This window comes from Ictalurus furcatus, chromosome 29 (assembly GCF_023375685.1).
Source record: "Ictalurus furcatus strain D&B chromosome 29, Billie_1.0, whole genome shotgun sequence".
Taxonomy (NCBI): Eukaryota; Metazoa; Chordata; class Actinopteri; order Siluriformes; family Ictaluridae; genus Ictalurus; species Ictalurus furcatus.
In genome coordinates this window covers 14,572,127-14,596,552 of record NC_071283.1, presented here as the reverse complement: position 1 = coordinate 14,596,552, position 24,426 = coordinate 14,572,127, and the positions used below count along the sequence as shown (strand labels likewise).

At 41.2% G+C, this 24,426-nt stretch overlaps 1 protein-coding gene across 14 annotated transcripts in view; it reads left to right on the top strand.

Annotated features, from left to right (window-relative positions):
• LOC128604120 (neurexin-1a-like) overlaps positions 1-24,426 on the top strand; it is a 287,112-nt gene that overhangs the window by 140,615 nt on the left and 122,071 nt on the right. The window lies entirely within an intron of this gene.

The window sequence follows — 24,426 nt, the reverse complement described above, 5'->3', positions numbered from 1 at the left end:
CAATGCACTGTGCAGCCTCTCCATTTGCATAGCCTCATCTCCCAATCTCTCTATCTCTCTCTCTCTCTCTCTCTCGCTTCTTTGCTGGATGCTGAAGCTGAGACTCCCCCTCCCTCTTTTTTCTTTTTTTCCCTCACCCTCTCTCTCCTCCCTCCCTCCCTCTCCTCCTTCTGCTCTCTCTTTCACATAAACCTCCGGAGCTGCATTGCTGATGCCTCGTGGCCACGGACCGCCTCGGCTCCAGGTGTTCCTACGTTATCTCGCTTTTCTGATGGAGCAGAGCTCGCCTCTTTCTCTGATCTCTTGAAGCTGTCGGGACCGAGATGTGGCTTGCGCTTTGGATCAGCTGGGACCAGCAGAGCATCTCTCAGGATATCATTCTATAGATCCCAGGGAGAAACTTTTGCATCCAGCCTCGAGGCTGTCAAAAGAAATTCTTGGCTTGTTCTTGTTTCTTGTATCCTAGTACCTTTAGGAGTTGCTGGCCACCAAGAACGGAGAGGTTCCATGAGGCTTCCTTGCTCACAAGTGTTATTACAATCACCTCCGTATGTGTGTGGTGAGGTGGGAAATTGAGCAAGCTGTAGGGAATAGACTCGGATTGCTTGTTCCAGACCTAAGAGTGCCCTAATTTTGTGAAGGATTTTTCCCCTTGCCTTTCTCGTTTTCCATCATGTTTGAAAGTGCTCTCATTCTTGCGGCAAAACTGTGGATTTTCTCTGACTGAGGAACTAACAAGAAGAGGCTTTTCTTATCTAGCTTTCGGTTTATTCACACTGCTGGTTGCTGGTTGCCTCCTCTGTGGATTATCTTGCCATTTTCTTATTTTTTTTTTGAGGGTGTGCGTTTTTGAGCATACGGGTATACGAGTGTGAGGAGCATGGGCCACCGGGAACGCTGAATCCTGAGTCTGTCCTGTTACACTCTCCCTCCTGTTCTTACCTCTCAGGGGATGATGCCTGGGGGCTGGAGCCCGGAGGCTCTTGTCTGGCCCTCGGCTGGCCGTGTGGCCCTTTGCCTTGTGACCCTGACCCTTGGGGTGACATGGGGGTCTCATCATGCAAGGCCAGGTAAACATCACCACAGCATCCCGGCTGCCATCCACAGATTACCTGCTTCACTTCGTGCAGGACATGGTGGGTACCTGGTTCTTATCTCTTTCTTTGTTGGTTGCCATTTTTTTGACTCTCTGTTTTACCTCTGTGGCTAATATCAGATTAGCTTGATCCCTATTTGTCTGCCTCAGCACGTTATGATTATATCCATATCTCTGCACTCCCTGTGCAGATTAACTGGGATTAGAGGGCCACACTTGCCGCATGCTGTACGCTTGGCCGGTCTCCAAGCCGAGCCGTGTGTTGTCACAGTTGTAGAGACGTCAACATGGCCCATGGGTTTATTATCCCAGAGGAACATGTGGGAGAACAAGAAAGGATCTCTGGAATCAGGGAATAAGCTTTGAGATGAATGCACCAACATTTGCGTAGCTTTCATGAATGAGTAAGATGTCATCCCATTACTCAATTGCTCCCGAGTTGGATTTTTTAAGCCAACTCTTTATGCGTAGAGAGCTTTGTAGGAGTTTTGACATATAAGTGACGTTAGTTCCTCCTTCATTCCTCTTCACAAAAATGCATAATGCTAGAAATGTAATCTTATTAATAATTCTCTTTGCACTGAACAAGGGCGGTGTAATTGATGGCGATGGTAACGACGACACTCTGAGCACTCAAGTAAGGCAGTGGATTTAGGGAGGATTTCATTTGCTGAGAGTCGATTGGGTGATCTGAGGTTTAGAGTCCTGCTGAGGCAGCTGGAGAACCTATTAGGCAGCTTGACTGGTGTCTATCTGCGAGACACACACACACGGTTTAGAAATCTGCACACCATCCCAGTCATATCTCTATGGAGAAGCAGGTACATCCTGCCTGAGTCCTGTCAGAGAAAGATTTCTTCCATGTCTTCCCCCTCTGGAATGGTTAGACAACTCGGATGTGCCTGATCTGACATCATCAGGTTACATAATCCAATCTAGGACGCCACTTCATGACTGATAATGAAATTGGAGGGCCGTTGTGCATCAAGTAATGATTTGTTTTTGAGATTTTGTGTCTTCAAGTTTTTCCATTTCCATTTTGCCATTCTTTTTTTTTTTATGTAATGCTCTGTCTCGGAGAAAATGGGCATGATTTTGAGGACATTACTGTTGGTTCAGATGTTGAAATGTGCTGTTAATCTAGCAGAGTATATGGACGTCTTCATTAGCACAGTGATATGCAACAGAAAATCAATAAAAAGCAATATAGCTGTCCACATTTGCATAATGTCCCTTATAATGTTGCTTATATAGAGGTATCTGCCATCGGTCCTGTATTGATTATTGTCTATACACAGGGGCTTATTTTAAGCTACAACTCTAGTGAACTGTTCCAATTACCACCTCTTCTTCTCTCTTTTTTTTTGTGTCCTTGCTTCTTTTTGTCTCTTCTCTTTTTTTGTCTCATCTCCCCCTTTTCTTGTCTTCTCTATATTTCATCTCATCACTTGTTTTTTTTTCTTCTCTTCCCTTCTCTTCTCTTTTTGTATTTTCTCTATTTGTCTCGTCCTTTCTCTCCTCTCATTTTCCCTCTTCTCTTTCTCTCTTCTTTTTATTCACTTATCATTCTCTTCTATTCTCCCCCTAGTCTCCCCTCCCCCCCTCTTTTTTGGTCTCTTCTCTTCTATCCTCATTCATTTTCTTCTCTTCTAATGTTCATCTCCTCTCTTCTTCCTGTCTTTTCTTTTCTGTCTTTGTCTTCCAATTTCTGTTGTTCTCTTCTTATTCATTTTTCTTCTCTCTTTTTTTTTTCCTTGACTCCTTTTCCTTGAAAAATAGTGTCCATGTTTGCATTGTGACTTGCAGCTTGGTAGTGTGTTTCTTGTGTTTATCCCTATAATATCTGCTGTATTGCTGCCATTTGTTCTGTATTGACAATAGTCTATACACAGGGGCTTATTTTAAGCTACAGCTCTAGCGTACTGTTCTCATTAGCAGCGCACCGCCTGCTCTGTGTTTCCTGCCCATTTATAAGCACGGCACGGCCTCGACCCCCAGGTAGGCGGGTCTTCCGAGTTTTAAATACTACACACTTCATCTAGAAGAGTCTCACATTTATTTAGCTCTAGATGTCATCCAGATATCTCCGAGAGTAGCATGTGTGTGTGTTTCTGCTGCTTATGTAACAGTACCTACTTTCTTTCTTTTTTTCTTTTTTCTTTTTCCCCCCCCCATCACTGCCACAGCATTCAGCACTTAGCCCAAACCGTTACGTGGGCATGTTTTACACTCCGTTTCTACCATTAATTCTGCATCTTTACATCTGAACCACTGCCATGAAATGGAGAAGCTCAGTATAAAATATATCAATATTGAGATTATTCTTAAAACACGAGCATGTCGATAACTCCAGCAGCTAAGGACCACTTTCTCTGCTAGCGTCATGCCATTTAAAATGTCATGCATATGTCCATGATCAGTAATTCAGCATTGTCCCTGCTACAGTTTTCAATAAACATCTAAAAAAAAAAAAAAGCCAATTGGGAAAACAATGCTGTTTGCACAGATGTGAAAGTGCTTTTACACCGTCTGTGGACGCTTACTGGCAGTGAAGAGACATTTCTGCAATTTGTATAAAATTACATCCACAAATATATTGGAAATATGAATAAGAAGGAAATTGTAGACGCATTTACGGCGCCCTCCACTAATATTGGCACCCTTGGTAAATCTGAGCAAAGAAGGCTGTGAAAAATTGTCTTTATTGTTTAACCTTTTGATCTTTTGTTTTAAAAAAAAAAAATCACAAAAGTACTCTACTCTCATGGATATGAAACAGTTACGTAACTGTTTGATATCCATGAGAGTAGAGTACTTTTGTGATTTTTTTTTAAAACAAAAGATATATATATCTTTTGTGTATATATGTATATGTGTATATATATATATATATATATATATATATATATATATATATCTTTGTTAAATATAGGTGTGTAACAATTTTTGGCACCCCTATGAATTCATATGAGAAAAATATATTTTGAAGTATATTCCCATTGATATTGTACATTTATTTAGAACACCTGGATGACAAGGAAAGGACATTGAGTCATCAAACCATGACTGTTTCACAGGGGTATAAATATGAGGTAACACACAGGCCAAATTCCTTTAGTCATTCGTCACAATGGGGATGAGCAAGGAATATAGCTGTGATGTGCGGCAAAAGGTTGTTGAGCGTCACAAAATGGGAAGTGGCTATTAGGAAATAGCACAAACATTGAACATGCCCAATATTAGTGGACGGCACTCTACTTCAGGTTAATGCGGTTGAGTGCAAAGGTTTGCATACGTTTTATCTACGTCGGAATTCCAAAAAGACTAACCCAAGACTTCGCAAGAAGAACCGAAATGTATGTGGTAACCTTATGTACTCAAAATTTCTCCCCATGAGGCCCTTGTCCTATTTTTTTTCATTTTTCAATATTGAGAACTTGCACCTAGCTTATGTATGGCTACAAGGCAGCAACCAACATAAACTAAAAAAAAAATGTTTGATGACATTCCTGATGGATTCATACTAACTAGTACTCAATTCAGTATAGCGACAGAACCGAAAAATATGTACTCATTGTCAGTTTTTTTTTTAAAAAATTGGTATTGAGGCATCACTAATTACAGTCTAATATACATTATTAAACCTTTATTTTTTAACTGTGCAATAATAAAGGAACGTCTGTGAAACCCAAGATAGATTACATTTGCCCATGGGTGTACAAAACTTTGCACACTTTCTTCTTACAAAGCCTCATATTTTCCCCTTATTCTGGAACGCCAGATTTATGTAGCGAGGGCGGCATGATCCATGTACGGGAAAATTACTGCCGTCATGTTTAATAAGGCTCCATTTCGCTGTGGCTTCTTTTCACCTGCTTCAGTGAACAATATGGGGGCTTGTGGAGGGATGGATGGATGGATGGCTTTCAGGAGGTGGAAGGAGTTGTAAAGACGAACTGATTACTCTTCTTCATTGTGTTCTTTTTCTTCCCTCACCTTTATTTTTCTTCTCATTTGGTCTCTTAATTTCTATCCTCTTCTTTTTGCTTCTTTTTTCCATTTCAGTTTATTTTTTGTTTCTTCCGCTCTCTGTTTATCTGTGCTCGTCCCTCTCCCTTCTTCCTGTCTCTTCTCTCTTCTTCACCTTTGGTTCTCTATTTGTTCTCATTTTGTCTTTTCTCTTCTTTTTTTATTTCTTCCTTTTGTTTTTCTCTTCTCCCCACTTTTCTTTTTTAATCTCTTCTTTTTTTGTCTCTTTTGGCTTTTCTTTGTGTCTTTTCTCCTTGTTAAGAGAGAGAGCGAGAATAGAGAGAAGAGACAGAGAGCATGCCTAAGTTCTGTGGAACTTATCATTGTCCTCTTAGGTCCCAACGGGACCTGCGAATGCTGCACCTGCTCCAAGTCATCCTTTCCCTTAAACGAGAGTCACCTCTACGGCTGGGCATTTACAAAGGGTCGGGACAACATAAAGGGCATAGCAGAGTGTTAATTCAACAGGTTAAGTGATGTGTATATATAATCAGAGCCTTGTTCCCGGTAGGCAAGCAATGTTTCAGTTAATATAGCACAATGTAGCTTGTGCTCTGATGTGCTTTCAGGTGCAAAGGTCAATTGAAGACGAGTGTGGATTCTAAACAGTTGTAGCAAAGGAGTAAAACTTTGGCAGAGTAGAAGATAGCATTAATGTGTGTTTCTAATACAAAATAATGCTACATGTGTGTGTTAAGGTGAGATGCGAAGAAGCCCCCTAAGGGCTACTTGATAGCAGTACTTGCCTATTCGTTTAATCTTTTCTTTTCTCTACTCATTTGCTTTTTTCTTCTTTTCTTTTCTTCTCAATTTTGTTTCTTTCCCTCTTTATTTGTCTGTTCTCTTCATTATGTGTCTCTAGATTGGTGTAAAGAGTGCATCTTTAAAGAAGTATTGATTTTTAGGCTGTGTTCTTGCATGACTTCCTCCCGATCGGGATACGCATACACGGGTCGATGTTGCGATTCCGGATGGGGATGTGGACAGATTGGACATTAGAGAGACGTGCTGAGCTTCCTGTTACCTGTACAATGACAAAAGAAGTCATAAGAGTTGTTAGTATTTGCTGATTCACTCACTCAGTAATTCCATTAAAGCTGGAGATTTCAGTGGGACAGTGCCTGAGCTGATCGGAGTTGACATGGGGAGGTGCGGAGGTGTGGAGGGGCAGATGTGTGGAGGTGTAGATGTGTGAAGGTAAAGATGTGTGGAGGTGTGAAGGTGAAGATGTGAAGGAGGTGTAGATGTGTGGAGGTGTAGATGTGTGAAGGTAAAGATGTGTGGAGGTGTGAAGGTGAAGATGTGTGGAGGTGTAGATGTGTGGAGGTGTAGATGTGTGAAGGTAAAGATGTGTGAAGGTGTTGATGTGTGGAGATGTAGATGTGTGGATGTGTGAAGGTGAAGTTGTTTGAAGATGTGTGGAGGTGTGAAGGTGAAGATGTGTGGAGGTGTGAAGGTGAAGATGTGTGGTGGTGTGGAGGTGTGAAGGTGAAGATGTGTGAAGGTGAAGACATGTGGAGATGTAGATGTGTGGAGGTGTGAAGGTGAAGATGTGTGGAGGTGTGAAGGTGAAGATGTGTGAAGGTGAAGACATGTGGAGATGTAGATGTGTGGAGGTGTGGAGATGTAGATGTGTGAAGGTGAAGACATGTGAAGGTGAAGATGTGTGGAGGTGTGAAGGTGTAGATGTGTGGAGGTGTGAAGGTGTAGATGTGTGAGGGTGAAGATGTGTGGAGGTGGGAAAGGTGTGTATGTGTCTAGACAGAACCTGTGATTTTAATGCTTTTTACATGTAAGAAACTCGGTGACCTTCGGCAGACCTCACGGCACTCGGCTACTCACTTTAATGTAGCTTTAATGTGTGTCTCTAATCCATCTGTCGTATCACAGAGCGCCGTGCAATTTACCTGATTATAATCAATTCTAACAGCCTCTACCTGCTGCTAATGAAGAAACGGATTAAACACCTGGCTCATTACTGTGATGGCCGAGGGAGGAGAAAGAGATGGAGCGAGGAGAGAGGAGGAGGGAGGAGAGAGAGATGGAGGGAAGAGAGAGAGATGGAGAGAGAAGGAGGGAGGAGAGAGTTATGGAGAGAGAGAAGGAGGGAGGAAAAAAGAAGGAATAAGGAGAGAGGAGGAGAGAGAGATGGAGAAGAATGTTTATGTGACTTGTGCAGTATAATTATAATTAATAATATAATAATATCTCATGTATAATTAAGCTCATGGCTCAGATGGATGTTAGCCTTCTCTTCTCTTCTCTTCTCTTCTCTTCTCTTCTGCCCCCGGTGGTGGTAATGGGGGTGGTGATTGTAAACCCGAGCCTGCGGTCAGCACAGTGGTCTGTAAGTCCCGACTGAGTCATGTGTTGAGGTCAGTCACTAATGCGTCCTTGCAGAATGAGTGACAGAATGAAGGAGTGAGGGAGTGAGGGAGCGATAGAGCAATGGAGCGAGAGAATGAGGGAGTGAGGAGCGAGGGAGGTCTGAGTGCTGCTTTCACTCGCCTTTCTATCCGCTATCTAGGACAGGATGAGGAGGGAGTTGAACCCCCAAAAGGCAGAGTCTGAATCATGATCATAATCTCTCTCTCTCTCTCTCTCGCTCTCTCTCTCTCTCTCTCACTCATCCTCTGTCTCTTTGTGTTTGTGCAACATGAATAAAATGCCAGTCGATGCTGAATCTACTGAATACTAAAATGTCTGACTCGCCTGAAATGGTCAGCTTTTTTCCACAGATATTCTATATCAGGAAAATGCACAGAGACACACACACACACACACACACACACAGACACACACACATACACACACACGCATGATAATAAACAGAGCTTCTGCTCAGACAGAGTATTAATCGAAGCACAAACACAATGACACACACACACACACACACACACACACACACATTCATTGTAAACAGAAGTTTACATTCAGACACACACACGTTTCACACAGGTCAGACACAGGACATGAATCAATAAATATGTTTACCGTTACATTACTTATCTGATTATGTTTACAAGAATAATTACGTATTAAAGAAGAAAAAAGGTTCTACTGCCAAATAAATGTTTTTTTAAAAAATATTTATTTAGAACTGTATTTAGGACGCACGGTGGCTTAGTGGTTATAACGTTCGCCTCACACCTCCGGAGTTAGTTGGGGGTTCGAATCCCACCTCCATCCCGTGTCTGCGGAGTTCACATGTTCTCCCCGTGCTTCAGGGGTTTCCTCCGGGTACTCCGGTTTCCTCCCCTAGTCCAAAGACAAGAGTTGTAGGCTGACTGGCATGTCCAAATTGTCTGCAGTGTGTGAGTGTGTGTGTGATTGTGCCCTGTGATGGGTTGCCACCCCATCCAGGGTGTCCTCCGCCTCGTGCCCCGAGCTCCCTGGGATAGGCTCCAGGTTCCCCGTGACCCTGTGTATGAGAAGGGGTACAAAAAATGGATGGATGGATAGAACTGGATTTTTTAAAAGATTTATCTTTGTCTAATCTTTAGAGCGGCATGCATTTCACATGCATCGCATTTGGGATGTCGGTATCATCAGGTTTTGCAGTTAGAAATCAACTTCAAAATTAATTTTCCATAAATTGTGGACAATAAAAATAAATAAATATAGATAGATAGATAGATAGATAGATAGATAGATAGATAGACAGACAACCAGCCAACTAAACAAACAGTAAAATATGAATAAATGCATATAAGCAATATATTATATATATATATATATATATATATATATATATATATATATATATATATATATATATATAGATAGATAGATGGATAGATATATAGATATAGATAGATAGATAGATAGATAGATATATATATATTACTGTATGACTAAAACTAATTTGTAGTTGGAGTGTTTGTTTTGTTTGTTTTTTTTAATTTAATTTAATTTCCATGTTATTCAATGGTTCATTTTCTCATCATTATATAACCCAGTGAGGTGTTTTTTTTTTTTATGTCTTTCTTTATTATTTGATTATAATTTGACATTTTTCCCTGAATGTGAACTGTTCCTCTGAATGACAGTAACAAATGTTAGTTCTTCTTCTTCACCTGCCCTCCACTAAAACTGACAACTAAGGGTGCGAATATTATCGGACGGCACTATATAAATGATCCATTTCTTTCCTCCTGCGTATGACAGCAGAAAAGTAGGAGTGATGTTGTGTATTATTCTGTAGAAATTTCACAACCTTCAGACTTTGACCTCGAAAACCTGGTGAGAACTTCATGTATAGCACTTTTCGAACACGATGCCGAACAGATGTTACATAAAAACCAAACTAAAATAACCCGAATTTATTTATTCATTTCGGAATTAGCATAAATGACACTGACGAGTCCTGCCTCATGCACACACCATTTCCCAGCGACTTCTCCATTATCTGGGTCTGAAACGCGTTCTCGCCCGAGCGTTCAGCCCACAGCTGTGTGATTTGTAAGTGCGGGTCGTTTCCCTGCCCTCAAGGACAACAAATGCACTTTCCACTCTGTCAGCATTTACATCATGTCACCCTCAGAGCTGGAGCTGTAATGAGAGCCATAAATTAGTCCTCGATTATTCTTCTTTCTGTCATTTTGCTGATTTGAAGCTGAACGTGTGAAGTGAGCCCAGCTCCTCAGGGTTATAAAGGGTTATAAGACCTCTGCGCTGTGCTGTTTAGTCTTTTCTCTGTTCTAGCGATAATTAACTGACGAGTTCAGCAGCAGGACAAACACTCCGAAGTGTGAACTGTTTAAATGAGGGGTTTGGTCGCACACTGCTACAGTCTTCTTACCATGATTGTTTCTTTTGCTTTGGACTGAAATTCTTTCACGCAGATTCCGACCGCTTTCCTTTTTTAAAAACAGTTAAAAAATATTATATATCACATATATTTCTTTTACGCGTTAAACAGGCTACAAGCTATTGATATTAATATTAATATCAGCGCACACACTTGCACATCCCATTATGGCGGGATAGAAGACAACATTTTTATGTAAATAAATAAATAAATGTGTATTTTCATTTTTGGTTGCTCAGAAATAAGAGGGTGCAAACGTTTGCGCTGAAATGTAGTCGGTCATTGGCTCTGTAAATTTATATACTTATAAATTGAAATGAGGAAACAGAACAGGAATTTGCCATGGCCACAAACAAACAAACAAACAAACAAAATGGATAATTAAATATGAAATCCATCAATAAATAAACTGCATGAAAGCCATACCGTATAAAATAAAAACCAGTCAACCGATTAAAAAAAAGAAGCAAATCACAACAAGGACACAAACAAAAACAAACAAATAAACAGTGACATAAATATATAGTAAAAAATATCAAATGAGTATAAAATAAAAACAGCAAACTAAACAAAGAAACAAATACATAAATAAATATCCATTAAAAAATACAAAAAAAACAACATTATACAAATAAAGAAGTACATTAATTAAAAATAACAGCAAAACACAAATAATACCTACAGGTGCATCTCAAAAAATCAGAATATTGTGCAAAAGTTATTTTTTTCCCCCATAATTTAATTCAAAAATTTAAAGAATTAAGAATTACATTATGGGGAAAAAAACGCACCTGTATGAACAAATCAAGAAATGAATAACAAAAGAATGTAACAAATATACCGTATAACAAAAATACAAAAAAGTAATGAATTAATTGATTGATTAAACAGAGGAACATCATTAGCATATTCGTTGCAGTAATTCGTGGGGGGGTTGGGGGGGCAGTTTTACTGTTCTAATCAGAAATTAATTAATTGACTGTGTAAAGGTCAAAGTGAGAGAAAATGAAGCAATAAAAATTCAAACACAATTTAATGTCATATGCCTTTGCCATTACCATGCAATTGACTTTGGTCTTCAATTAGGACACTTTATCTTAGTGTGCTAATGCTAATAGAGCTGGAAGAAAGCAGGAAACTCTTAATATAGTCATAAGTCATGTGTAGGATATATAACATTTAGTGGAATTTATAACATTGGACTTTTTTTTTTTTTTTTTAAATGTGTCAGTGAGGATTTTTACTGCCACAATTTTCTTACACACCGAGACTGTAATGCCGTGTGCACAACTCGGTGACTAACTCTGGCTTAAATGCCACTTTATTTCCTTTCCCTTGCCTAATCTCAGATAGCACAGCCTAAACCGAGGGAATTGTGAGGCTCTGATGCTTTGCCCTCCTAATGATGGGATTCAGGCGGGGGAGGGGGGGATGAAATAAATAATAAACTCATAAACCCTCATTGAGGTTGCGGCGCCATCATCCTACGCTGGGGAAAAAAATATATATATATATATATATAAAATCAGCGATGTCATTACTGTTTTGTTGTTGTTTTTTGGCCGATTTACAGTGGTGCACCTGCAGCAGTGTGACGGCGGTGACGGGAGACTCGCAACTCTAATCCTCGCTAATAGGATTGGGAGGGATTTCACCTTCTCGGCCCCCCTTTGCTCATCTCTCCCAGCTTCCACACTGCTGCCAAACGCTGATAAAACACTCCCACGTTCCAGAAAACACCATCTCGCCGTGTCTCGCATGGCTTATCCGGCATGTCGCTTGTAGATGTATTTTTACAAGTCGCCCATGGCATCGGAAAATAACGTTCCCGCGAAAGAATCCGACCGTTTATACATGGGTGTTTATTTACATATTTATACATGCTTATATCACATCAGATCACATACAACACACTGCTGGATTAACACGATTTTTTTTCTCCTCAAACACGTCTGACTCGACTCATGAGCTAATTAAAAAGCCTGTATGTATATCTTTACACTCGGCACGTGTGTATCGCTTTTTCTCACATTTTTGGAAAATCTGCAGTTCTCTAAAATCTCTAGATCGTTAAACCAACAAATCCAAGAGTTCCAACTTGTTGATTTCACATGCTGCATCCTTTCCCCTTCAGTGAATCGCCATTTCTGTCAAGAAATAAACGTCGCTTATGGTTATTCCGATCGTGGTCTCCAGTATCGCTGTAACATGGGGTCAAAAATCTTAAATCTATGGCTAAACTGTAAACCTTGGCACCTCAGCATTACACCATTCAGCGCAGGCTCACTTACTCCGGTGACAGAACCCAAACAGGAGGATATTTAATCCAGCAATTACAGTTAGCAGATCGTGTCTCAGGATTATAGCGGGTATAGATGCGGAAACACGAAACGTCCGAGTCTGGCTTTCGGACGTGACGGCGATCAGTTGTCAGCAATCGACCATTCAGTGTTGTGGTGTTATAGGTAAATAATCAACGACAAATTACCTTTACCACGTCAAAAGGGATTATTCTCAGAAAATAGCACATCTAGAAGTGTTTTATTCTTCTTATACCATAGCAAATTCTCCAACAATAATTATTTATTTATTTATTTAAAAACAACACCCTGTACCATATCTGTATCTGTTGTATTGGTTTATATACAACCGTTCCTCTAGAAATGATCAAAAGCCCTTTATTTGTCACATGTACAGTAGAATACAGTGATGTACTTTTCTTATCATATCCCAGCTAGGGTCAGAGTGCAGGGTCAGCCATGACAGGGTTAAGGGACTTTCTCAAGTGTCCAAAAGTGGCAGCTTTGTTGTGCTAGGGCTTGAACCTTCTGATCAGTCACCTAGAACCTTTAAACCATTGAGCCTGCACGACTGTCAGAACTGCTGTTCTAGGAAACTAATCAACACCTTCTGACCAGTCCAGAACTCACCAACACTGTGGAATGAAAAAGACTTCACTGGCTTGCTTGATTTCTGCTGTGTGACTCGGGGGCCTGTGGGAGACCGAGTCTTCTCGAAGCTCAGCGAAATACTGCAGAGAACATTCTGATAATGTGCTTTCTGCGCATTCCCCTCCTCACCACAATGCGACTCAAACTGCTATATGAACAAAACCCGGCGGTCTCTTTGCGTTTCTCCGCTGTGCAATTTATCATCGTTGATCTCAGTGCTTCGAGGCTCATTTTGGTATACAGATAAACGAGCGGCACTTCTAACGGAATCGGAGACAAAACAGAATCAAAGACGAAAACCTATGAGCCGAGACGCAGTGTGGACTATTTGTAGAAGGAAGATCAGTCATATTTATTAACTGGATGAACACGAGGCTAAATTCCTCATTAATCAAGACTACTGTACGCCCGAGCTGATTTCAGTATACTGTAGCTGTTTTACGTCCCAGAAGGGTCTCTGTGGAGACTTTTCTCTTTTTCCTTTTCATTTCAGCCCATCATCGAGCTTGTGCTATCGTTTTCCCTGCGTTTTCTCAGAGTGCCTCGCCTTGCCTCGCCTCCCCATTTTCCGCCTGGCTTCCTCTGTGTAATTATCTCCTCTCATTCTCTCTCCCATCGTGCTTTTTTTCAGTAATTGGAACTGCTGTTGAACACCACATCTGTTGGCTGTGTGAAAAGGAAAAAATGGTGGGAAAATACACCTAAACGATGTGAGCTTTGCAGTTTTGATAGCCACTAAAGTGAATGTTTATCAGACGAGATATTGAGTGAGAAAGCTTGGTGATGCCTTTTTTTCCCCCCCTAATCAGCTGTGGGATGTGTTTCATTGAAAGCATACAAAGAAGCAATTACGCTTAAAGACGAGCAATGTGATGATTATATATTTTATCATGTAACAATGTGTGAGCAAGTATAACGTGAAGGTGGATAGATGGAAAGAATGAGGGATGAGTAAGAATAAATAAAGCAGGAAGTAAGTGATTATATGTGGAGATCTTGTACAACCTGTTTAATAAAGCCTCAGACCAGTGGTTCGCTGCTGGACAAGTTAATTAAGACAATTAACCTGTCAGCAGTAGCAGACCTTGCATACAGCAAAGGCCGGCTTGTATTGTAATCCTCTGAAAGTTCTTAGCGAGACACTGTGGTGGCCATGATGAGCTGTGTCAATGTGAGGCTGTGGTTTTCTTGGGTTTTTACTCAAATTTGGAAGGAAATTAGCTAATGTTAATGATGTGGGGTGAAGAGGGAATGACGGTGTCGCCCTCCAGGATTCAAAGCACAAGCTCTGGCATGTCATGTGTTTTCCGACACAAACTGCATTCTCTCCAGAGCTGTATGAATATGTTTATCACCCCACGTTTTGATTTGAAACCCGGTCGAGTTCAAACACACAGCACGTAAATATGAGAGAGGCAATAGTATCAGCCTGTGAGAGTAGCAAGTACTGAGATGGGCTCCAGATGGAGTGACCTATTAGCTACATGGTCAAGTGATCATCAGCTGACAGGAATAAAGGAAGCTTCCTGGTGCTTGTCAAGGAACACCAGGAACCAGGCTGTACATGATTCCATAATTAGAAGTGGGTGTTACTGATATGTCAATGGATGAATCGTATAAGTGAGGGATCCACTCCTTGTCAGAAGTGGTTCCAAGCCTTTTAGAAAGATAGAACCATTAACAACCCCCAAATAGGAGTGTAGAAAACTGGGGCATCATATACACCATATACCATGTACATATACCCTAAATTTGAGGATCCCTTAAAGATTTTAAGTAGAATCCTATAACAGTGTGTTTTCCTGTAAGAATTGGTTTCCAAACCTTTTAGAAAGGGAGAACCAGTAACTATCCAAAAGAACTCCTAAGGAGTGTGGAAAACAGGGACGTTGTACACTTTCAGAAAAATAGTTCCAAGTACTATTGTAAATGGAGTCCTTAGTTTGGCCCACTTGGGGAACCTCTAGAATCAGAAGGTTTCCCTGTCAGGATCGGTTCCAAGGTAGAAACAATAACCATCCAAAGATCCCCCGAGGTGTGTAGAAAACTAGTACACTAGATGGTTCTTTGGTTTGTCCCTCTTCGGGGGGGGGGGGGTTGAAATCCCTCCCAATCCTATAAGAATCAGAATTGGTTCTAAGCTGATTAGAAAGGTAGAACCATTACCAGATATCATGTCTGTATGCATGTCAAGTGAACAAGAATTGGCTGATTTTGTAGATTTAGAACCAGCTTAAACTTTGGATGCATCAAAAGTTATTTCTTGTTATGCATGGTGGAAAGATTGACTCAGCAGTGCTGAAAGTATGTCTTGGTTTGCTTGTTGTTGTTGTTGTTGCATATACCATACAACATGATGCGGTATCATTTAATAAGAGTTACTTCCCTGACTATGTCTTATGCAATGCTTTGGCCCAGTCCCTAGAGTTGCTTATTTAACATCTGTCTTTCAGCATGAGAGTTTGACCCAGGTGGTATCATTATTTTTAAATGATTAACAGTCTGTGCAACAGTCATTAAGGCAAAAAAAAAAAAAACACAACAAAACCCAACACTAGCAGGAAGAAGAACGGGGAAATCGTTGGAAGAAAAGTGAAGTTTAACTTGATGGCACTGGGGGATGACCTTTCAAAGTTTGGTGGTTTTGACATTGAAACATGTCCTCTCTACTGATGTTAGCGTGATCTTAGTCACCATCATTAGACCAGTAATGGTGGACCTGAGAGTTCGAGTAAAGGTATAAAAAGGTATAAGGAGGCCACGTGCATTGTTATTTGTGAAACGGTAGTTTCGTTGTTGGAGTATAGGTGTAACGTGTGCTGAATGTTTGATACGAGTAAGGACTGAATGTGCGGCAGAATTTTCAATTACATCATGTTAACACATCTTTCTTCCTCATTTCCATATGATTGCTGTCTGATGCAAAGCATGATTTTAACCATCGCCTTTGAATACGGGGCCATTTTGATTCTCACACAGAAGAATAATATGCTATCCTAGAGTCTCGAATTATAACAAGAAACTAGCCATTGCTTTGATCGTGTTGATTATCTGAGGACTATGAACACTACGGTTTCTTTCTCAGCTGTCTTGCCATACCATGAGATTGAACGGATCTCTTGCTTAGCCAAACGGTCCAGTTCTACCCCCTTCCATAATTTGCAGTCTGTTTGGCCTGAGGACTGTTTGTTTGTCCAACTATGAAATGGCCTGTGATGAGCAATCTGAATCTGAGATACCTCCAGCCAGCCAGGCATCCTTATGGATCTATTCGCTTTATGGGAATTTGGCTATAAGGATTTCTCCCATGTGGGGTTGAAGATGAATGAGCGGGGCGGTGAGCTGTAAAGGTTTATATTGATAGGGCCATATAGATGCCGATAGTGCCAGACTTATTAAGCAAACACAAGGACGGCTAGCAGCCAGCAGCTACTGATTTAGCACCAGCGGAGGGACTGAGAGCAGATGAAGTCCATGAAAGCGCTGCCCAGTTCCGCTAAGGACAGCCAATGATTCATCATTCTGAATGATCAGCTGGAGGAGAGGGCCGGATAGGAAGATCATGTGTCGATGATACCTTCTCACTTAGTAAAATTGGTCAATTATGATTAAAGAAAATAAATGTTAACAATAAAAACGTTTAGAAATGTAGGAGCTGTCTTACTTTCCTGAAAGGGTTCTACTTGGAACCATGTGTCAAAATGAACCCCTTTGTTCTTGAAGAATTACGTGGAACTGTTCTTCTAGAGAACCAAATCAAAGATGTATCTGGATGTATTTGTTCATTGTAAGTGTACGTGCTTTAGACTTGCATAGGAAGAAATGCTAAACTACATTTGAGAACACTTAAAATTAAGTCTGGAAGGGTTCTTTCCCATAAAGATTTTGGTATGTACCATTGGTGGAACCAGTTAAGATTTTAAGTAATTAACCATCCCTTAAGGGAAAAAAAAGGGACATCATACACGCTCAGAAAAATGGTTCCAACCAGCATCATGCATGGTTCTTTGGTTTGTCCACCCATAGAATCGGAGGGTTTCCTTGTCAGAATTGGTTCCAAGCCTTTTAGAATGGTAGAACCATTAACCATATAAATGAACCCCCGAGGCATGGAGAGCAGGGACATCGGACGCTCTTAGAGAAATCTGGTTTCAACTAGCGCGCTAAAAGGTTTTTTGGTTTGTCCCTATCAGAGTGTTTCTCTGTCAGAATTTTCCTTTTAGAGGGTAGAACTATTAATCATCCAAAGAAACCACAAGGAGAGTGTATGGTATATCACCGTAATTGCTTATATAATGTCCATTTATTTTTTGTATTTAGACAGATCAGATAAATCAGCTTAGTCGAAGTAAGACATCAAAGCCGGGAGTTGCATTTCTCGGAGTCTGAGATTCAGCCGTGTTTAGATCGTTTTGTATTCATTTATTTCATATTAGAATAGACTTGTCAGGTAATTATTCACCGAGAATGTGAGCTCTCCGGCCCCCTATGGTTCGCCACAAGCCAGCATTCAAACAGCCCTCGATTAGACATGCACATTTTTCATGAGTGAACTCACGGTCCAAAAAGCCTTCGTCTTACAAGGAGAAGTGAAAAACTGACGGTGGAGAAAGCTCCTGAATTAGTTAAACCCACAATAAAACAAGAACAGCCATGCAGGAGAAGAAAATTCCACGTAGACATAAGTGAAGCTGACAATCCTTCCTCTGGCTATAGCTTTCTCCTTACACATGGTAAGTCCTTTTTGTTTGCCGCAGAATAGGATCGGACACCTTCTCAACATGGAATGCACAGTACACAGTTCAACAACACGTCAGGAGTTATAAGAGCGCATTAGGTCGACAGAAAACAAAGTGCCATGACAAGCAAAGTCCATGTAGGCCAATATCAACTCAGTAAAAGGAGATGACTGTATGCTGAGCATACATTATATATATGTCCAGTGCTGCTCTTAATAAGGGTCGGCAGAAAAAAATAAATAAAAATTTACCGGGATTGTTTTGAGCTCAGACGGACATTTGTTTTGAGCTCAGATTTGGTGGAGTCCTCTCCCGGTGAGGGATAACAAGCTGTCCGGACAACATCGTATGCTGAGAGAGCCTGATATAGGCTTCATACTATAGAGAGTGGCAAACAGACCAACTTCCTTAGACCATCAAAGGCGATAGTAAAGATTGCTGGAGCTCCGGGCGAAACAAAATGCATCAAGCTCTTCTGATTGATTATCGGTGACCGCGATCTCTAACCAGGGCTACGGCTGGTCTAGACAACCCTTTTGTTCAGCTAAAACAAATCATTTATAAGTTCCTTTCTGCTGGCGTAAAGGTTTTTATATCTAATACCATGTTCGATATTCAAAATATTCTATATATTTTATATGGAAACCTGTTGAATTGTCGATTCTGTTTGGTTAGAAGGTGCTGATTAATTTTCTATAACAGCAGCTCTGAGAGTGGTGCAGCTGTCAATCACAGGTTTATATTAATGCGCTCGTTCTTATACGTTACACTTTCCAGGTTTCCACTCCTCCGACATCGGAGTTTCTGAACGTTCTGACCTGAGCTTACAGTTGATACCCGTAACGGTCCTGCTAGCCGTTTTCCTACTCTTCTTATTTTATTTTGATTGTTTTTGGTCCACCTGATACACGAACCCTCTTCTTTTCTAACAGCTTTATATTTCGTCAAACCGATGCAACCCATTTGTGAGGGCTCCCTGAAATGTGGCTGTAATTTTCCCATGTGGGTTTTAGGGAAATTTTTTGTACTTTCTCATTTCTGTGGGCTAGCAATCAATCTTCGGGCATTATCTCGATGCTTGCGGCTTCGGCTAATTGCTTACTTTTTGCCTGTTCTGTAGCTACGGCATACAATGAGGAACCTTGGGAAATCTCCGAGAGATCGAAGTAAGCATTCTTTGGTGATGAAATGGATTTTTCGTATTCTAAATAATGGTATAAATGGTACATAATAGGAACTGATTGGATATATTTTTTGCTTTGTTTCATGTTTGCTTATATTGATGACTAAGTCCATTTGTGAACCAATGTCGGGATGTATTCAGAACAGAGTAAAAAGCGTTGACCATTCAGCAATCTTTCTATGTGTGTAAACGATTCAGTGTGTGTATGTGGACGAGCTTTTACTCTCTGCCTCTATACAGTTCAGCCTGAAAGCATCTGCCTAGGGCCTTTAATTACGCCACCTATGTGCCTTCAGAAAGTCAAGAGATATTGTAGTCTTTATTTCTATCACTAACCTGGGGTTTTAATTGGATCCCTCCCCCTATTTCTGTTCAGTGGAGGTAATATAAGGCTCATTACAAGAGCTACTACACCAAAGGTCAAAAGAAAGACAGTCTGAGCGATTGACCCTCTGTATGCAGCTCGATGGAGACTTCCCATGCATCCTTTTCCTTTCTCTCTTTGTCTCAATTTCTCCCGGCTCAGACGCAGAAGCATATTTAAGATGCTAATCGCTCGGCTGGCGAAGGCCTCACGCTTCATTAAGTGCCGGCAGGAATAGGCCGGGGCGCTGAAATTTAACCCCATTACAGCGCCATTAGCTGCGTTCGGCGCTTCCTCGTCCTCGCCGCACACCTTCGCCGACCTCCTTTAACAAGAGAGCGAGTGCTAAAAAGATGATGTTTTACACAAAAAGATTCTCGACAGCCGTAGAAAATGCAGAGCCACTCTTTAGCTGTCCATCAAACCTTAACAGGAGCTCACGATGAGATTTAGGGAGGAAATATAAGCACGATTTGGATCAATCTAAAGAAAGACAGGATGATCGAGCCAGCAACCAAAAGAGCTACCAACCCGAGAGCGTAATATCTCCAGTACCCCACTATATCCGATGACTACAACAGATCCATAGCAGCGTGAGCATCTCAGGGGGAGAAGGAGAGAACGGAGCCATGTACTGAGGGATAATTATCCTCCACCGCTGGAGCCTGCAAACACACAGCACAGGATTTCACACCCACAATCCCGTCTGTATTTCAGACAGCGCCTGTAAACATTGAGCGATGACATACTGTATGAAGCCTGGAAGGCTACTCGACTGAGTGGATGATGGTTTTGTGCAGGGATTGTGTCGGACAGTATGATGGAAAATAATAAAGATATCACTGACTTGAGTTCCTCTAAAATATATTTAAGAACACGGCGCTTGTTCTGGAATAAATGCCGAGGACACGTGTTTGAATTTCTGATAATGCTGTTCGGTTTGACTAATGGAACCCGTTACGTTTGCACCACTGGTTTTGCTGCTTGCGCCTGGCAAATTTTTGACGCTCTGGGGGAACGCTTAGATGTTTTATGTAGAACAAAGCCTTAGCCTCAGATGCTCTACATGCAGAGTGTGTGGTATATTTAGTACGCTTTGTTGGTGACAAGCTTCAGAATCATGAATGTTGTCATCTAATTGGTTAGTCAAACTTCTGTTTATCTCAGACAGAAAAAAAAAAAAAACTTTTTAACACTGTCATATAAGAAGCTATGTGGAGAAATATATACAGTCAATAAGTATCTATTTTCCAGCATTTTGAAGCAATTAGTAAACGAGACAAGTAAACAAGACACTGGCATTGTTACTGATGGAGACTTGGAAATTTCATCAAAATAGCAATTAGCATTTTTCTCAGTAAGCGCTTTTTTTCCCCTTAATTAGCATTTCCTAACCTATACTGAAGAATGTATTCTACGTTCAATATTTTATGTGCTAGAGCTTCTCAAACGTTTTTGCAGCCAGTAAGAGTAAAACAATTTTCCAGGGACCCCCTTTGTGATCACAGGAGAGATTTCACCTTAAGAGCAACAGGACGAACATATAAAATCATCATTTATTCAGGCCATTCGGTGGTTACTTTTTATTCCCGAACCTCTCCGCTCACCCCGTGTATCATATTAACGGCACTTCCTGCTTTTGTTATAATTACACTTAGATTAAATTTTCATACGTTATTTATTATTTATGCTTGCGTGTTTAGTTATCGAGTTGTAGTGGAATCTCTTTCATGTCGAGAAACTGGCAATTAAGCTCCAACTATTTTAATTAAATTGATTGTAATCTCCATGTGATTTGAGGGTAATTTGCATGTATATTTCCTTGGATATAAATTACGGGCACCTGGGAGTCCCCAGATACCACGTTGAGAATGAAGCTGCTAGAGTCGGGGATATTTCCTTAATAATCAGGGACAAGAACCACCTAATTTCACGGGACCAACCACAGACCTTTCCCCAAAGCCCATGATCAAATATGCAAGAGTATCTCTTTTATCCACTAAGTCCACGAGCTATATCTTTGCCGTATTCTAGGAGACGTTTTTAACCACGAAAACACCACCAATCAAATTGCATCAATCAATCGGCCAAATCCTTTAACCGGAACAAAAATATCAGATGCTCCGAGGATGATATTGACGCAGAAACCTGTTTGAGTTCCTGATAATCCCGTTCAGTTTGAATAATCCGACTGATTACATTGGTGCCACTGCTTTCGTCTGCTTTCTCGTGGCGAGATCCGTTGTGTTCACAAGGCTCGTTTCGGAGATCTAACAAATCGGCGACTTTCCTGAAAGATCCCGGAACGTGACCGGGAACGTGTACAAAAATATCAAATGATTTAAAAGAGTACGTTTTCTGTAATGTGCAGGCGCTGGTTAAAAAGTTTCTCTCTGCGTATAGTGTAAAATACTGTAGATTGCCAACTATTGCTCTACATAATGCAGGCATATTCTGTCTCTTTCCGTCCACCTGAAAAATGCGCAATAGCATGCCACTTCCTCTGTAATGATGATGTCAAATTGTATAAACGAATGTCGTTTGGATTGGATGGCGACGCCAGTAAGGCTTCTGTCGGCGTCTGCTTGCCTGACGCAGTGAGTCAGAGTTGAGCTGAAATCTAGCTGGAGGGCTAGACATGGCATGAAAGGGTTTAATTAGAATAAACTGTGAGTTTGGACAAACTCGATGAGGGATATATGCGTGCGAGTGTGTGTGTGCATGTGTGCTCCCTGGAAGCCGTGGCCTTGTAAAATTGGATCCGAAGCTGCGCTGCTGATCACCGTGTGAGCGGATGCGCCATCAAACCGAATAGAAATGGCCAAATATCGGCGTAGTGTTTGCTTTCGGTGGTATGAATGTGCTTCGTAACTCCCAATTTCATTTCTCTCACTCGCTTCCCGAAGCAGGTGGGTGTGTGATAGAGAGCAGGCCAAGACGAGGAGACACAGGAGCATTTGTCTCTGCGCTGTAAATGATTCCACTGGGCTTCGGAAGGACTGGGAAGCAAATATATAAATAAATGCAAAACAGGTTATTGATATTGTTCTTGCCTCATGAGGTAGTTTACAGGAAAATGTGCAGATTACAGTCAGAGTGATGTATGGCCTATTGTTCTTGCTGGAACGGTCAATGAATATTTAAACACCTCCAGCCTGGTGCCCATTAACAAGCATCGTTCTTTTTTTTTGAGGGAGGAAATAACTCCAAACACACCGAAACCAGTTTAGCAAATTGGGCGACGGAGTTAACTTGGGTGGCTGACTTTCTCCCAGCTGAACCCTTGATTAATTTGCGTGTTGGTGCAGAAATTGAAAGACAAACCACTTTCCACTTTTGTGTTCTGCACCTTGTGTTGAGCTTATTGGTTCTTATTATGTACAAACATTCCACGTCAACGACGGTGTGACGGTATGATGAAACGGATTTAGGATAACTACTCCACTATAAGATGATTATTTTCCACTTCCAGAAGTGCTTTATTCTCTTTTTGTTTAACCACAGCGATTTCCCAACGATGACATATTTGTTTTATTAATTAAAGACTGCCATGTTATGTGGCTTAGCGGTTAGCACGTTTGCCTCGCACCTCCGGGGTTGGCGGGGAGGGAATCCCGCCTCTGCCCTTTCTCCCTGTGCTTCGGGGGTTTCCTCCAGGTACTCCAGTTTCCTCCTTCAGTCCACTCACATGCCTTGTAGGCTGATGGCATTTCCAAATTGTCTGTAGAGTGTGAATGTGTGTGCGATTGTGCCCTGTGTTGGGTTGGTACCCTGTCCAGGGTGTCCGCCATCTCATGCCCTAAGTTCCCTGCGAGAGGCTCCAGGCTCCCTGTGACCCCGTCTAGGATAAATGGTATGGATGGATGGATGTCGTACTATTTATCCATTTATAGTTGCATTTAATGTTGTGGAATGTCAGTGAAACAAGTCGTTTCCTCTTCTAACGTATGTTATAGCAGCTATAAACAGTCGTTCCCTCACCAGCTTCTCTTTCTATCGAAGGTCGCGAGATGAAAAAAATACACGTTACCGGGACAACCGCGAAGCGTAAACTCCTAAAGACTGTCGCAAACCCCGAAAGTCGTTACTTTAGAAAATAACGGCGTATTAGAACGAGTGCATTCATATAAACCTGTGCGATACTATTCGACCCTTCTGACCAATCACAATCCCGAATGTGACCAGTCAAATTCTTTTAAAGTGATGTATTTCAGATACTCCCTGGTACGCGTGACGATAAACAGTCGAATTTTATTCCCGCACCGAGTAAAAACGTTTACTAATGATGCATCATTTGCTGTGATTGTTATAGGATTTGGCTTATTTGGCTTGTAAAAAGGCCTGGTATGTCATTTATTTCTCCTGCGTTCTAATTTTGTTCGATTTATCGTCTCCCACGGCTCCGCGAGGCTCCACTAGAGCCTGATAGCAAATTTTTCGAATTGCAGAAACAACGTCCTCCCTCTGTGATTATCTGGATTCTTTTCATTTCTCTTCCGTAATACAACATTCCTCTGGAAAAGTCCTCACGTCAGTGCTTGTGACTTGCTAGAGCAATCTGATTTATTTATTTATTTATGTATGTGTTTTTGCGGATTTGTTTTTCCTCTGCGGTCTCTGACAGGTCTGTTGTTCGTGCAGCACAGAGTCAAGCAAGCACCACGACCCTTTCGCTAGCGCGTTCACGGGAGCTGAGGATGGATAACGGCTCGTGCTGTATGAGGAAGTGCGAAGGCTCGTGCTGGGTTCAGAACACCTCGGTGTCTTTACCATTGCTGATCAGAATTCAGCAGGCCGAGTACGACTTCAGCGCTTCCTAAGACAGCCGACGTTTTGTTCTAATCTTGCCTTTACGGTGCTTAAAAATATTGGCGCTCAGGATCCCCCGATTCTCCGCCCCTCCCCCGCTGTTATTTTATATTCCTAGCTAATTTGTTTAATCATATTTCTCAAACCTGATTGCGTAATTCTTCGCTAATGTATGTCAAAGCCATTTGCTCTAATTAACCGCGAGCAGCGGAGACGCTAACACGGACACGTAGAAGAGGGAACTAATTGACGCAATACCAGCAACACGGTGTTAAGAGTGTGCATGTGGAAGTGTACGGTGTCACAACAGTTTCAGAAATGAAGCGTAAACAGGAATCTTTCTCTAATGGTAAAAAAAAAAACTATAATACCTTGCTCCAAACATATATATATATATATATTCCTATAATGCTTATCAAGTTGCTTAATAAGGTGGCTCTACAAA